The sequence below is a fragment of the Lineus longissimus genome, chromosome 8, assembly GCF_910592395.1.
Source record: "Lineus longissimus chromosome 8, tnLinLong1.2, whole genome shotgun sequence".
NCBI lineage: Eukaryota > Metazoa > Nemertea > Pilidiophora > Heteronemertea > Lineidae > Lineus > Lineus longissimus.
The window spans coordinates 12,381,536-12,395,729 of record NC_088315.1 but is presented as its reverse complement, the minus strand read 5'-3'; the positions used below and the strand labels follow the sequence as shown (position 1 = coordinate 12,395,729).

At 38.8% G+C, this 14,194-nt stretch overlaps 1 long non-coding RNA gene across 1 annotated transcript; it reads left to right on the top strand.

Annotated features, from left to right (window-relative positions):
• The first annotated feature begins 214 nt into the window (after positions 1 to 214).
• On the top strand, positions 215 to 1,746 carry LOC135492009 (uncharacterized). The gene is made up of 4 exons (XR_010448009.1): positions 215 to 351; positions 700 to 813; positions 1,145 to 1,371; positions 1,722 to 1,746. It is a non-coding gene; the product is annotated as an uncharacterized LOC135492009 (long non-coding RNA).
• The last annotated feature ends 12,448 nt before the right edge of the window (positions 1,747 to 14,194 follow it).

The following is a 14,194-nucleotide window of genomic DNA, read 5'->3' as shown; positions in this document are numbered from 1 at the left end:
AGAACCTAAATAAAAGCCACAATAGGCGCTCTACTATTGTCTGATTGACAATCATGACAGTGATTGTTATTTTCTTCTTTTTTATTTCTAGGTCAAAAATCATCTGCCAACGCCACTGGGCGATACCGTAAGGCCAAGTACAATCAAAATGAAAGTTGTACTGCGTTGAGGACCAGTTTATTAACTGCATTTCATGAGAGTCTTGCACCTTCTGAACAGTGTGATAACTGTGGGATTTCTTCAGCTGATATATACCACTGCAGCGACTGTTCTCCCAGAACATTTCTTTGCCTTGAGTGCATCAGGAAAGCTCACTTGTTTCAGTATTTTCACATGATGTATATTTGGAGGGTAGGTAATACCTTTATTGATAATACATGTACATAGTTCATCACTATATTTAAATCAGAATCTCGGTGTATTGGGGGCACCAAAATATCACCTAGACAAGTTTTGTCACAGCATTACAACTGTAATGAATCCCCAGACACCAAGGATGAATTGTTTAAAACCTTATGAAGTGTTAAGCCTGGGTGACATATCTCATTATCATGTGTCATTATTATTATGAATCAGGTTGGTTAATCGGAAATTTGAGTTCATTTATGCCAGTGATGGAAGTGTTGCCAAAGTAACATTTATTTCACACCACCTTGCCTCTCATTGTTGTTCATGTTGTGAATTATTGTGCTCTTTCAGATTAACGCATGGGTACCCTTCTCTCCTGATGATGTGATCATAGATTCCTTCGTACATCCGCATTGCAGTCACACCTACCTACTTCCGAGAATATAATAGTTGTTGATGCCAAAGGTATTCTCATCTAATATACATGTATAGTGAATATCATTTAGCTGCAGAAGTTTCAGTTTTTACAGTAGTAGGATCTTTCAAGTGATGTAATTGTTCACTCTGGTCTTGAACATTGCCTAAGACCAATGAGCGTTTTTACATATAATGATATACATGTAATTAGTCTTACTTCTACTGACAAATTGAAATAGTGGTCATAAATCTTTGAAGTTATGATTTCTTACCGTTTCCCAGCAGCAAGTGGTAACCAAAATAAAATATAGTCAATAGGTCTGCCTTGGTTCGCCTTGGTTCTGTAGTATTCGTGACCTTGTAATAACGATTATTTCAGGCAGACATCATAAAGCCAAATGTCAATTCTGTCCCTGTGAGGAAGAGGCAACAACCCTGATAAGGCACCACTTTTGGCCGTCATCACCTAAGAAACCAAAGATGTGCTTCGACTTCCATATCATGGAAATGCTGCGGGTGTTGTACCTTCAGGTTCCTGTACCTGTGATGGATTTTTGCGAAGCACTGAAGCTAATCTATCACCCTTTTGTTGTTACAGATAACCCAGTAAGTGATGCCTTGAAAATTTGTGACATATGTTAAACTGGAAGTGAAAGAATAACCAAAATGCCTTTTCAAAACCCTTAAAAATATTTAGCTTGAGTACGACATTTCACATGACTGGCTTGCATTATTTTCCTACACCTCTTTTGAGAGTAGCTAGTAAATTTTGTGAAGTACACAGACATAATTTATCCTTATTCACAAGCTTCAGCCTACATATGAAATTCTAATTATGGATATTCTGTTGAGGACCATTATTCCATCAGCGGCAAAGACTTTTATGGAAGTGTGTACATGTGAACAATCGGTAGTTCAAACAGGTTTTTATGTTCACATGTTTTCCTTCTTCACAGATTCTTCAAGATGTGTACAAGGTGCTAATCAACGAACCCTTTGAAGAATACCGGTACTTCGTGCATCAGATGAATACATTATCAGGCATCAGCCCCTATTTTAGTGAGCGGCTGTTTGAATGCCCAGCATGCCCACAGGTATTGTATGATTAAAGGGTCATTTGACAGCTTCAAAAATTGTTAGGAATGCCTTGACCTGTGAGATCAATCAAAACTGACCCACCTTTTTAGCTCACCTCTTAGCAGAGGTGAGCTTATCCCATACCGTGGCGTCCGTCGTCCGTCGTCGTCGTCGTCGTCGTCGTCGTCGTCCGTCGTCCGTTAGCAGGGCACGTTTCGTAACTGTTAGAGCTATTGAGTTGAAACTTGGTACACATGTACCCTTATGTAATGACACCTTGGAGACCAAGTTTCGGTCCGATTCGTTTCATGGTTTGGCCACCAGGGGGCCAAACGTTAAAAGTGAAAATATGCAATATCTCCCTTAATAGTAGTCGGGAAATTTTGAAAAAAATATGTTAGGTACTTCTAGCAAAGGTGCATCATATATCCTCCGGGTTTTTGATTTGACCTCCTTTTCAAGGTCACAGAGGTCAAATGGTGTAAATTGGCCGTTAGGATGTAACGATGGCACGTTTCTAAACTGCAATGACTATTGATACCAAATTTGGTACACATTTACCCCTTAGTCAGGTGATCTCAGGGACTGAAGTTTGGACCAATATGATTCACCACTTAACCACCAGGGGGCAAAATCCAAAAACCTTAAAAATGTAATTATTCCTTAACTTCTTGCCCGATTGCCACCAATTTGATATCATGGGTACATCTAACCACCATACAGTATATGTCACACAGGTTTTTAATTTAACCTTCTTGTCAAGGTCACAGAGGTCAAATGGCGTAAATTGGCCGTCAGGCCGTAATTATGGCACGTTTCTTAACTGCAATGACTATTGATCACAAATTAAGTACACATGTACCCCTTGGTCAGGTGATCTCAGGTACTGAAGTTTGGTGCGATCTGATTTGCCGTTTGGCCTCCAGGGAGGGGGCCAAATCCTAAATTCTTCAAAATGCCATTATTCCTAGTAATGACTTGCCCAATTGGCACCAATTTAATATCATAGGTACATCTAATTCTAACAACCATTCAATGTGTCACCCAGGTCTTCTTTGATTTGATCTACTTTTCAAGGTCACAGAGGTCGAATGTACTGTAAATTTTCCATTTTGGGGAAATTGTAATTGCTTGGACCTACATCAAACCTAACACTACATGACACAATACCATGCTCTTTATCCATCTTTCCTCCACATGAGGTGAGCACAATGGCCCTGGCCATTTCATTTAGCAGAAATATAACCACATAAAGTATTAAACTGGCATTTAAATCAGGCGTTGGGGACAAACTATTTGGTACCAAAAAATATACTCCAAAGAAAGACGTCATACCATGTGGAGTCACTGAAGACACTCAGGCACCTGATTTTAAAAATGATGCACCTTTGTGCAACTGACTACTTAATACAATCTTGTGATGACATATGATTTACATGACATTAAAAGGTGGTCTCTAGTTGTGTCCTGCAGAATTGGAACCAGTAAAGGTGGATAAATATGTGAGGTCCAGTGTAGTTTCTGAGCTGAACAGTGCTGTATATCTGTCGACCCACCCTCCTCCAACCTGTCTGTGTCGCTGTTTCTCACAATTTACAGGCGAGAAACTGTCCCTACCTGTACAACAACAGAATAGCATAGCACAGTTTTAGTGTTGCCCTGACAAAATATACTTCCAATGTTTGTACGGACCTGTATGGATGATATTATTACTGGATCAAAGAAACAAGTTAATTGTGATCCATTGGTTATTTCATCAAGAAATCAACTTAAAATACATTCCTGTAAATATATTAGTTCACATTATAAGTATTTTTCAAAAACTTTGTTTTGTTTGCAGAAGGATGAATATCCAAGAATTCTTTCAATGGATGCCAATTTTGGTCTGGTTAGGAAGAAAACTTCTGGTGAAAGCGTGGCAAAACCAAAACACGAAGGCTTATACTTCCTTGACCAAGATGAGGTGGATAAATTTGTGAGGTCCAGTGACATTTCTGAGCCAAACAAAGATGTTGTGAGTATTGATTGTCAATCCTCCTGCCTGACTGTGCCACTTTCTCTCAATTTTTGAGGCATGGAAACTGCCCATAGAATCCTAAAAATCGCTTAATTTTCAGTGTCATCCATCAATAATGCCATTGGCCTCATTTTTGGCCTTTTTCTGTAAAGATACCTTTTTTTCTGTTTCGTTGACGATGTGCTGAAATGGTGTTTTTCCACTAAATATCATACAAATATGTACATGTACATTCAAGTTATGTGGCTCATGCTGTACCTGTCTGGTACTCATGTTTTGAAAATACCATATTCTTTTTGGCTCACCGTAAGGGGAGTCTATATGATAGCGCTGTGTCTGTCGTCGTCGTCGTCGTCGTCGTCGTCGTCGTCGTCGTCGTCGTCGTCGTCGTCGTCGTATCCTAACAGTGGCACGTTTCTTAACTGCTAGGGCTATGAACTTGAAACTTTGTACACAGAATGCCCTAGGTCAGCTGACCTCTGACACTGATTTTCGGTCCGATCTGTTTCTCTGTTTGGCCACCAGGGGGCCAAATGTCGATATCTAAAAAGTGTGATATCTCGCTTATTAGTGACTTGTTTTCGATAAAACTTTTGTTGTAGGTACTCATAGCAAATATACATTTTATATTATACGGGTTTTTAATTTGACCTTGTTTTCAAGGTCACAGAGGTCATATGGCGTAAATTGGCCATTAGAGTGTAAACTATGGCACGTTTCTTAACCACTAAAGCTATGAACTTGAAACTTGGTACATAAAACCCCCTATATCACATAGCCTCTGGTGCTGAATTTCAGTTTGATCTGATTCTCAACTTTGCCACCAGGGGGCCAAAAGTGGAAATCTAAAAAGTGTGATATCTCGCTTATAAGCGACTTGTTTTCGATAAAATATTTATGGTAGGTACTCTTAGGAAGAATACATCACATATCTTACGGGTTTTCAATTTGACCTACTTTTCAAGGTCACAGAGGTCATATGGCGTAAATTGGCCGTTAGAGTGTAAACTATGGCACGTTTCTTAACCAAGCTATGAACTTGAAACTTGGTGCATATAACCCCCTACATCAGATAACCTCTGATGCCGAATTTTGGCCCGATCTGATTCTTTATTCGGCCACCAGGGGGCCATAATGGAATAAGTAAGATGTGCAATATCTTGCTTATTTGAGTGAATTGTTTTCGATAAATTTTTTATGGCAGGGACTTCTAGCAAGGATACACCACATGTCCTACGATTTTTGGATTTGACCTCCTTTCTAGGTCACAGAGGTCAAATGGCGTAAATTGGCCGTTAGAGTGCAACTATGGCACGTTTCTTAACTGCTGAAGCTATGAACTTGAAAGTTGGTACATGTAACCCCCTACATCAGATAATCTCGGACACCGAATTTTGGCCTGATCTGATTCTTGATTTGGCCACCAGGGGGTCAAAACTGAAAAGGTAGGATGTGCAATATCTCGCTTATTGATGACTTTTTTTCGATGAAATTTTTATTGCAGGGACTCTTAGCAATCACACGATATTGATCTTGTTGATGTCATAGACAATTATTGGTTGGATCATAAACTTATATATACTGCCCTGTCTTATTACTTGACATCAATACACATCTAAAAAAAGTCTTCATGCCTGATTGTGTTCACCATATTCACCTGTAAACTAAGCATGATCCTGCCTACTAAAAGATGTATACGGTGAGCACAATGGCCCCTGGCCGTTTCATTTTGCCCTGCATGCATTCACAGTTCTTTGTTCTTATTTTTAGGACTGCAATGAATTCAAAGCTGGCAGTAATATACGTACAAAGGGAAGGTATTACAAACTAGACGAAACTGCAGTGTTTGGGGCTTCGTGCAGGCATGACTTCCCCCAAATGATGTTCAGCTTGAAACATGGCGAACGGTGAGTTTACATGAACCACAAACCCTCTCTTTTAAGGCACCCCTGTGACTAAATGCTGTCTTGATAAAGGTGTCTTGTTTACACAGGTTAAAAATGATATAGAAATTAATTTGGTACCTAATTTATGTCTCTCACATATTTGTCAGATGAGGGGGGTCCACTGTAATTCTAATATGCTGAATACCACTATTATCATCTTATACTTCGCGGTTTTCACCACTCATCATTTGTGCTAAAATTTGAATCCGTGCATGAATCTGTCATTTATGTGTTACTTTTTACTCTTGAGTTTAACCTGACACCAGGAGTAACATGTATTGAGGCAAAGTACTATAAATTGCATTACACTAACTGGCATTACTACCAAAGCCTTATTTTTGAGATCTCAAGAGTCGAGGCAATACGACAACTAGTCGTCCAGACATCTTACATGTAGTTCTGAAAAAGGATGGTAGAATCATTTGAAACATCATTTGTGTAAACGGTGCTACTAAATTTTTACAATGAGTCATGTGCATTTATACGAAACTGTTATAAAGCGTTTTGTATCCTCTTATCAACTTTTCAGGCTTTCCTACCCAGTTTATCTCCTGCAGCAGCTAATGGAAAAGTATGGTACATCAGATATTTCCTTTATGTATGACATTTCGTGCATGTTTGAAAGTTACATAAAGGTGTGTTGTTGACAAGTTTGATAAACATTGCATCCATGTACCTGCATATATCAATTTCAGCATGTTTGAAAGATACCATACACGTATCCACTTTGTTCCGTTCTGATTCATTTTTAAACCTCCATGTTACATGTAATATGTTATTACACAACCATGAATTGACTTGAAATCATCTTAGATTCTCAGGATGTCAAAAAGTTCTCCATAGGTTTGAAAATTGATGTACCTCGATATAAAAACTTGTTACCCCTTTGTGGGTTGAAATACTGATAGGATTTGATGCTTTTGTGGAAGGGTTGGGAATTTGTCACTCATCTCCATGTATGCCATCAGCAAGATCTATTATGAGTAATGATCTTTTCAGAAACACCACAGTGATATTTCTCTTGATGCTGTGAAAATGGCAATTCCCATTTTCCATGCCTACGGACACAAGTGGGATTGCCAGGTAAGAATGTTTTTTCAGTTTTACTCTCATCAACCACAAATCACCTGCTGTTCCTCCCTCCATAAACAGCAAGTTGGCTTTCTGACTGGACCTCATCTGACAGCATGATGTTCTATTAAGTTTCCCATTTTCATTATTTCAAATTTCTCTTGAGAACACTACATGTAGGGTTTTTCGGTATCTTTTCCTTAAACCATTTCAATATGGAAGAAATCAATTTGTATCCACTTGATCTAAGTCATCAGCTTTTTAAACGCCCTAATTTGGTGTAAATTGTGTGAGCAATCAGGACGCAAGGCTCCGTCGAAGAGGAAGGTTACCATGTGAATGCAGAAGCCTAAGGCACGAGCGCAATTGAAGCACCCGCTGGTGCAGACCTTGGTGTTAGGAGCATTATATTAAAAGCACAAATGATGATAAAGTGTATAATTTCTCTGCTCTCCACTGAAACCCCCAGATATCCAGTAATAAACTGATCAACATGGCAAGTCCTTTTCCATCCTTCATATTTTACTTTTCAAGGTGCGTTACATACAGCCCACGAAGGCTCCCTGGTTTTGGTCTGACAGATGGTGAAAGTCTAGAGAGACTGTGGTCCTATCTCCGGAGCTTTTCAAAAATTACCAAAGAGATGACACCCAGCCATCGCATTGATACGCTGACTGATGCCCTCATACACTATGCAAACAGGAAACAGCTGAAAATTGGTAAGAAATGTTATCCCATCAAATATAAGTGTTGATAGGTTCACAAGCCCTCAGGTGTTTGTGTGTGTCACAAAAGTGCCCACCTTAGAAAGAAAAAGCATATTTCTGGTGAATTTTTACCAGGATTGTACATGTATGTTATTGTTATGAGTAAAAGATGTGTCATGCCCAACACTGGCTGTGATCTGACCTTCGACCATGTTGTCTTCCAAAAAAATCCATTCAAGTCTGTTTCTTTTCCACAAAAGACTTGAATAACACTGTGTACATGTACTTCTATCCACACAACAATATTGGACCAGATGGGTTTTGCACCATTCAACTTTGGTATGAAGGATATTTTGCATTTTGGGAAGTCCTGCTTTTGGCACATATTGGGAGTTTGTGAGGTGGCCTGCTTTTCCACCTTCCCAGATGGGGGTTTAATAAACCGGAAACTTCAGGTTCATGTAGATGATATCTAATTTTTGCAGGCACTTTCCTTCGCACAAAGATTGACAGGGCTAAGGATCAGTTGGCAGCTGCTGGTGAGGAATTGTCATCCCTACTCAGAGTTATGCAAGGTACATCTGACCTTTCTTATTTCTTAAGTTGTGCTATTCTACAAAAAGAATTGGCCAATGCATTGCACTTATGAAGCTGATATAATAGACATGTAGAGCAGTATCAGAGGTCGTTCACCATGCATTAGCTTGCTTTCATTATTCCCAACATCATAATGTATAAATGTTCATTTTACCCTCTGTTGACCTCCTCATCTTGCACATCAACTATGATCAACCAGCTTTTCTGAGTTGACTGTTGAAATTCATCCAACACTATTGAATTATGGGTTGTAGTCTCACTGGCTGGTTGTGTGAAGGTTCAAAGAGGGCGGGCCTGATGGTAACCTGAAGTCAGTGAAGATGATGTTCTAAAGTATTTCAGTTGAATATGCACTTCTTTTATATTTCAGTGTCTGTCACTGATGTACGAGACCATAGCTTGAGGGAGGCTAATCGGCTTTCAACAAACTAGGGTATGTATATTGCTATGCGTGAGTGTATTTTGCCAAAATGAAAACTAATGAAACATTGTACAGTGTATAGGAGAAACTTTGATGTAATTTAAATTTTCCGAACCTGGGCATATTTCCCAAATGGGGCAAGTCATTGGAAGGCTCAAGTCCAAACCTTCTTAACCAGATAGCTGTGTTGACAATGATATCAAATAAATGTCAAAACAAGCAAGCCAACGACTGGTGAACTGACTTTCATGTACATGTACATGTATGTCAAAAAAATGCATGTCTCCTTTTTTGTTTCAGCTCTGTCCGGGAAAGAGAAGACTCTACACCTACTTCATAAGCATTGTAGTGAAAGGAAAATTCTCCTTGAAACAAAGAAGAAGTATATGCAGGTACGTACATTTCATTTGGGTCAATCAGGCTCTTACAACACCGGCAGCCAATGAATACAGTGGTATTTGTGATTCCCCCCTCAATCTTCTATGGATTAGCTACTCCTTTCAACAAGACAGGTGTCAATCTACTATTTATAAAGACTTCATTTACAGCTTGGGTAAAAACAAAAATACATTAAAACAATTGATCATCATTGTTGTCCTTAGAGGAGCCTGGTGGTTAACATTGCTGGCTACCACGCAATAGGCACAATGTTTTACATGTGCATAGTGCTGGAGTAGAAGTAGTGTTCTTATCAGCTCAGCAGTTTCTGACATCAAGAAACACTGTGACTTTTTTCCACTCAAACCGCAAACTTCTTTACACTTATATCATTATTCATGTGCTGCATAGCACAGGGCCAGTGGTCCTCACCTATCAACTTTCTCTTCTGATGTATTGTTGGGGGTTCTAGGTTCTAGGTTCTAGGAACCAAAATTTCTTACTCTCCTAGCTGTTCGTCAGATGAGACTGAGAAACATGGTCATTTGTAACTGAGTGCCAGGGCAAATAAGACTCCATACGATGGCAGATGTGTGACTGTTAGTGGACTCGGAAATACTGCCAAAGTTCCATAAAGGGATGTTACTTCTGTAAAATGATACTGATATGCTGATCCTTGCTAATTTTCTCTTTTTTAAGATGGCCAGGCAGTTGCAATCAAGTTGCAACGAAGCATAGCAAGGACAAATGTGCAGATCAGAAAGTATTTGGATGATCTAACCAAGAAGTTTGATTCGACTCTAACCTTCGAAAAAGCCGTCAGTTGTGAGTTCTTAATAGGGCCTGATGCCCGAGGATATCGTCATGCGGAGGAAACACTGTGCCTGAAGGAGAGGGCGGAAGAAGAAATCTCGTTAGTCAGTAAAGAAATCCTGAATGTTGCTAAGGTTTTCTGTGAGAGGCACAATCACTTAACCGAATCATTAGCACGAGTGGCCTCCAAATCGCATTGCAAGTTGATGCAAGGAAAAATGAGTTTGATATCTTCAAAGATTGTGTCTGTAGAGCGGGAGTTCTCCTTATTACAGCAGTCCTGTGGTAGTATTGTCCCTATCATTCCAGACTTCCAGTCATATTCTCAGACACTCAAAACAACTTCCCTCAGGTTAGGAGATGTATTTTCTGTGGTGGAGCTGGATGAAATGGTGGACGATGCCAATGCTTATGAGGCTGAAGTTGAAGTTGAAATTGAAGAAAACAGTGAACTGGAAAAATGGATTGAACAGATTGATACTAGTATAGTTGAGCCAGAAAGGGAAGATGATTGAATCATCAATATTAAGTGATTAGGTAAACAGGAGCCCATTGATTCTGAGTCTGTGTTATCATTGTGCATCATAAAATGGTCACACTGTCTTTTTGGTTCACTGTGTACTACTGGGGCCATTTTCTCCCAAGTTTGTTTTTTTCTTAAATCTGGCATACATGCATAAAAACCTTATCAGTCATCGCAGGTTGTCTCGTTATCTGCCGTTAAAGAATCTTGGTTTTACTTTGTCAATGGGCAATTTACATGATCACTTTGAAACTAAAAATGGTACGTATGGCAAAAACCACCTGTCCTTATTCGACAACGGCTTCATGGCCCAGTGGGTAAGACTGTAGGGATCAAGGACAGAAGGTCTTAAGTTCAAACCCGTTCAGGGAATAATATTTTTCATTTTCTTCTTCTCATCCAGCTGTGACCTGTCTCGTCAATGAACTTGTTGTTTGTGCAGTCAAGTGAGACCTGTCACTGGGTGTCTATCATGTTTCAAGTGGAGTTGGATGCATGTCAGCTTTAAATCTGATTTTGGGCCCAGGAGGATTTTTCAGTACAAATTTCAGTAACCACGGTACCATGGTAACAAAATAGTTTTTTTAATTTATTCCTGTACATTGACGCAATGCATTAATTTACGCATTTTCTCCTTTGTAATGCTTATTTCTGGAGGAATCTTGATGAAATGCTGTGATAATTTATTTTGTACATAGCTTCAAATGTGCCAAGTTTCATTTTCAACTCATGAATGGTAGAAAAGTGCATGTTTTGTTATTTTAGCACCTACCAAGCCTCTCAGTACAGGGTACTACGTAGAGCGTAAAAGTTGACTTGTCAAATTTTTTTCAATTGCTATAGGCACCGCCGTTTTGGATAGAGCTTGAAATCTTGGAGCAACTAGAACTCATTCAAAATGCAGTTAATCCCAATTACAAGGCTGGGGTGCAGTTCCCTGGAAAACAAAGAACTGCATACCATCCTTGAAATTTGAATTCACTTCATTTTGAATGAGTTCTAATTGCTCCAAGATTTCAAGCGCTAGCCAAAATGGCGGTGCCTATAGCAAACCCTTAATGGGTTGAACATTAGAAAAATTTGTAGGTTTTGATTAGGTACAATATACATGTATGTTGGTACGTGTGTTTGTTTTTTGGGTTGATTGCAGGTGGGTTCTTTTGTTTCTTAGCCATCTACTATAACTAGTATTAGCTAACCTATGTCACCCTTGGGGGTGGGTCTGATTTGGTCCTTTTCGCAGTTCATGCCCCACACTACATTACATTTGTGACACAGTGATTTGGGCTCGATGAAAGAAAAACAAATGAGCACTTCAGGGTTGAAGATGAATACATGTAACATATTTCCATGATGGACGGGCATTTTGCTAGCAATAATGACAGTGTTTCTATTCAGTACTTAAAGTGCTTGTCTGTACCCATTGGGATGCATTGTTTAGATGAATAAATCAATAAAACTCAAGTCTTGTTTTTGTTTTTTCATTGACACAATAATGCTGCTCACTCTGTGCTGAAAGATTTTCAGGGAAGGTGATTGACTTGTATACCACAGGATAAAAGGAGGCAGTAATGCAATTACCTTTTTGATGGTGACAGTCTCCAATGATAAGGGAGGCAGGAACGCAATTACCATGCTGACAGTCTAGTGAGGCTGTCTTATAGTTTCTGATTTGAAAACAATTGGGACGACAAATTCAACTGGTGACTGGTTTTGAAGATAGGGCTTCGACCATCGATTATCAACATTGATCCGAGGCGGAATTGAGTAATTGAGGGTGTCCCTTCCTCAGGACGATGTTGGCGGAGTGGGGACAACCATCTGAATTCTACCTCACATTTGCCATCATATCAACCAAGAAGATATTGACTCATCTTGCTATACAGAGTCACAACCTAACACAATTATAAAAACAACATTGGTTTAGGTGCAGATAATTATGATATGTATCATTATTAGGCTGTGATTATCATCCTCATGGGGTTGAATGTTATGGGCCTGGATCATGATATCTGCTGGTTGTGACTAGCTATGTTTTCATTAACAAAATAAAGGATATTGATACAACATTATATCGAATCATCAGGTTGTGACTATGAGGTTGAATATGATGGTCCTTCGTCATTATCTAAGGTTGTGACTATTGTTTTCCTAACATGTAATAATTAAAGACAAAGTTATACATTGATCTTCATGAGAGATGACAGTACTGTTATAACGAGATTATTTTGAATAATATGATGGTCCTTCGTCTGATCTCAGGTTTTACCTTAAACCGACCATGCGTGGATGATCTCAGGCTGTGACTCACCAATATCAAGTAATAAGTGAAGACAATGTTATTTGGCTATCATATCTGGTTGTGACCTTGTACTTATGAGTTGATGATTGTCTTTGATTCATGATCGCAGGTTGTGACTATGTTCCTTCCGTGCCATATTGGTCTTTATATCAGAATGTGACTATTATCATGACGAGGTTGAATATGTTGGTCCTTCGTCATTATCTAAGGTTGTTGTGACTATGTTGATTGAAGACAATGTCACATTTGGTATTACTGTATCATATCATGTTATATCATCATGATGAGGTCGAATGGTCCTTATGATCTAATGTATTGTGACTATGTTTTCTCCATTATACCAGGTAATAAGTGACGATATTGGTCTTTATATAAAATTAGTGACTATAAGTCATAATGAGGTTAATATGATGGTCCTTAGTCATTATCTAAGGTTGTTGTAACTATGTTAATTGAAGACAATGTCACATTGGGTATTAGTGTATCATATCATGTTATCATCATGATGAGGTCGAATGGTCCTTATATAATCTAATGTTGTGACTATGTTTTCTCCATTATACCAGGTAATAAGTGACGACACTATCACATAACATTGGTCTTTATATAAAAGTGACTGTAAGTCATGATGAGGTTAATATGATGGTCCTTAGTCATCATTTAAGGTTGTTGTGACTACATATGTTAATTGAAGACAATGTCACATTGGGTATTAGTGCATCATATCATGTTATCATCATGATGAGGTCGAATGGTCCTTATATAATTTAATGTTGTGACTATGTTTTTCCCATTATACCAGGAAATAATTTGTGGATAATATCATATATTGGGCAATGTTGTGACTGTTATTATGATGATGAGGTTATGTGATGGTCCTTCGTCATGATATAAGGTTGAGATTATGTGTTTTATCATCCAGTTATCATCCACTTGTCTAGTCTATAATCATATCATGTTGTGATATCATGATGAGAGATGGTTCATCGTCTATTATCAGGATGAGGTTGAATAATGATAATCCGTTCGTCATGATCTAAGGTTGTGACTATGTTTTCCTTATGATATAATATATCATATAATAATCAAGTAGTATTGAAGACAATATCATAGTATTCTCTATTGGTCTAAATAAGAGGTTGTTACTTGATGGTCCTTCGTAATGATCTCACCATTGCAAATGACCAGCTGATCGTGCAGACCTACGCCGGGAGACCAACGGACAATTATTTTTCCCTGGACTGATTTTACCGTTACACCATGAGGCAGCTCCGCCCATCACGTGACAATGATCACGTGATTGATGTGTTTACAGTTTACCGTACTTGATGATTTAATTTGATGATAAACTTGTGCCCTCATCATTAGATTTTCTTATCGTAAAGTGTTACAGAAGTATAAGGAAAGGTAAGGAACAACGCAGACCTATTATCGGGCCAGTTTATGACGATCATGATGTTGATAAATCGAAAAGAAGTCGTGGCAAGTCGTCTCTCAAAAATGCACGTGGCCATGATTGATTCGTTTATAAATTCAATTCAAATTCAAAGCAGTGTGGCGCCTGGGGACGAGATTGC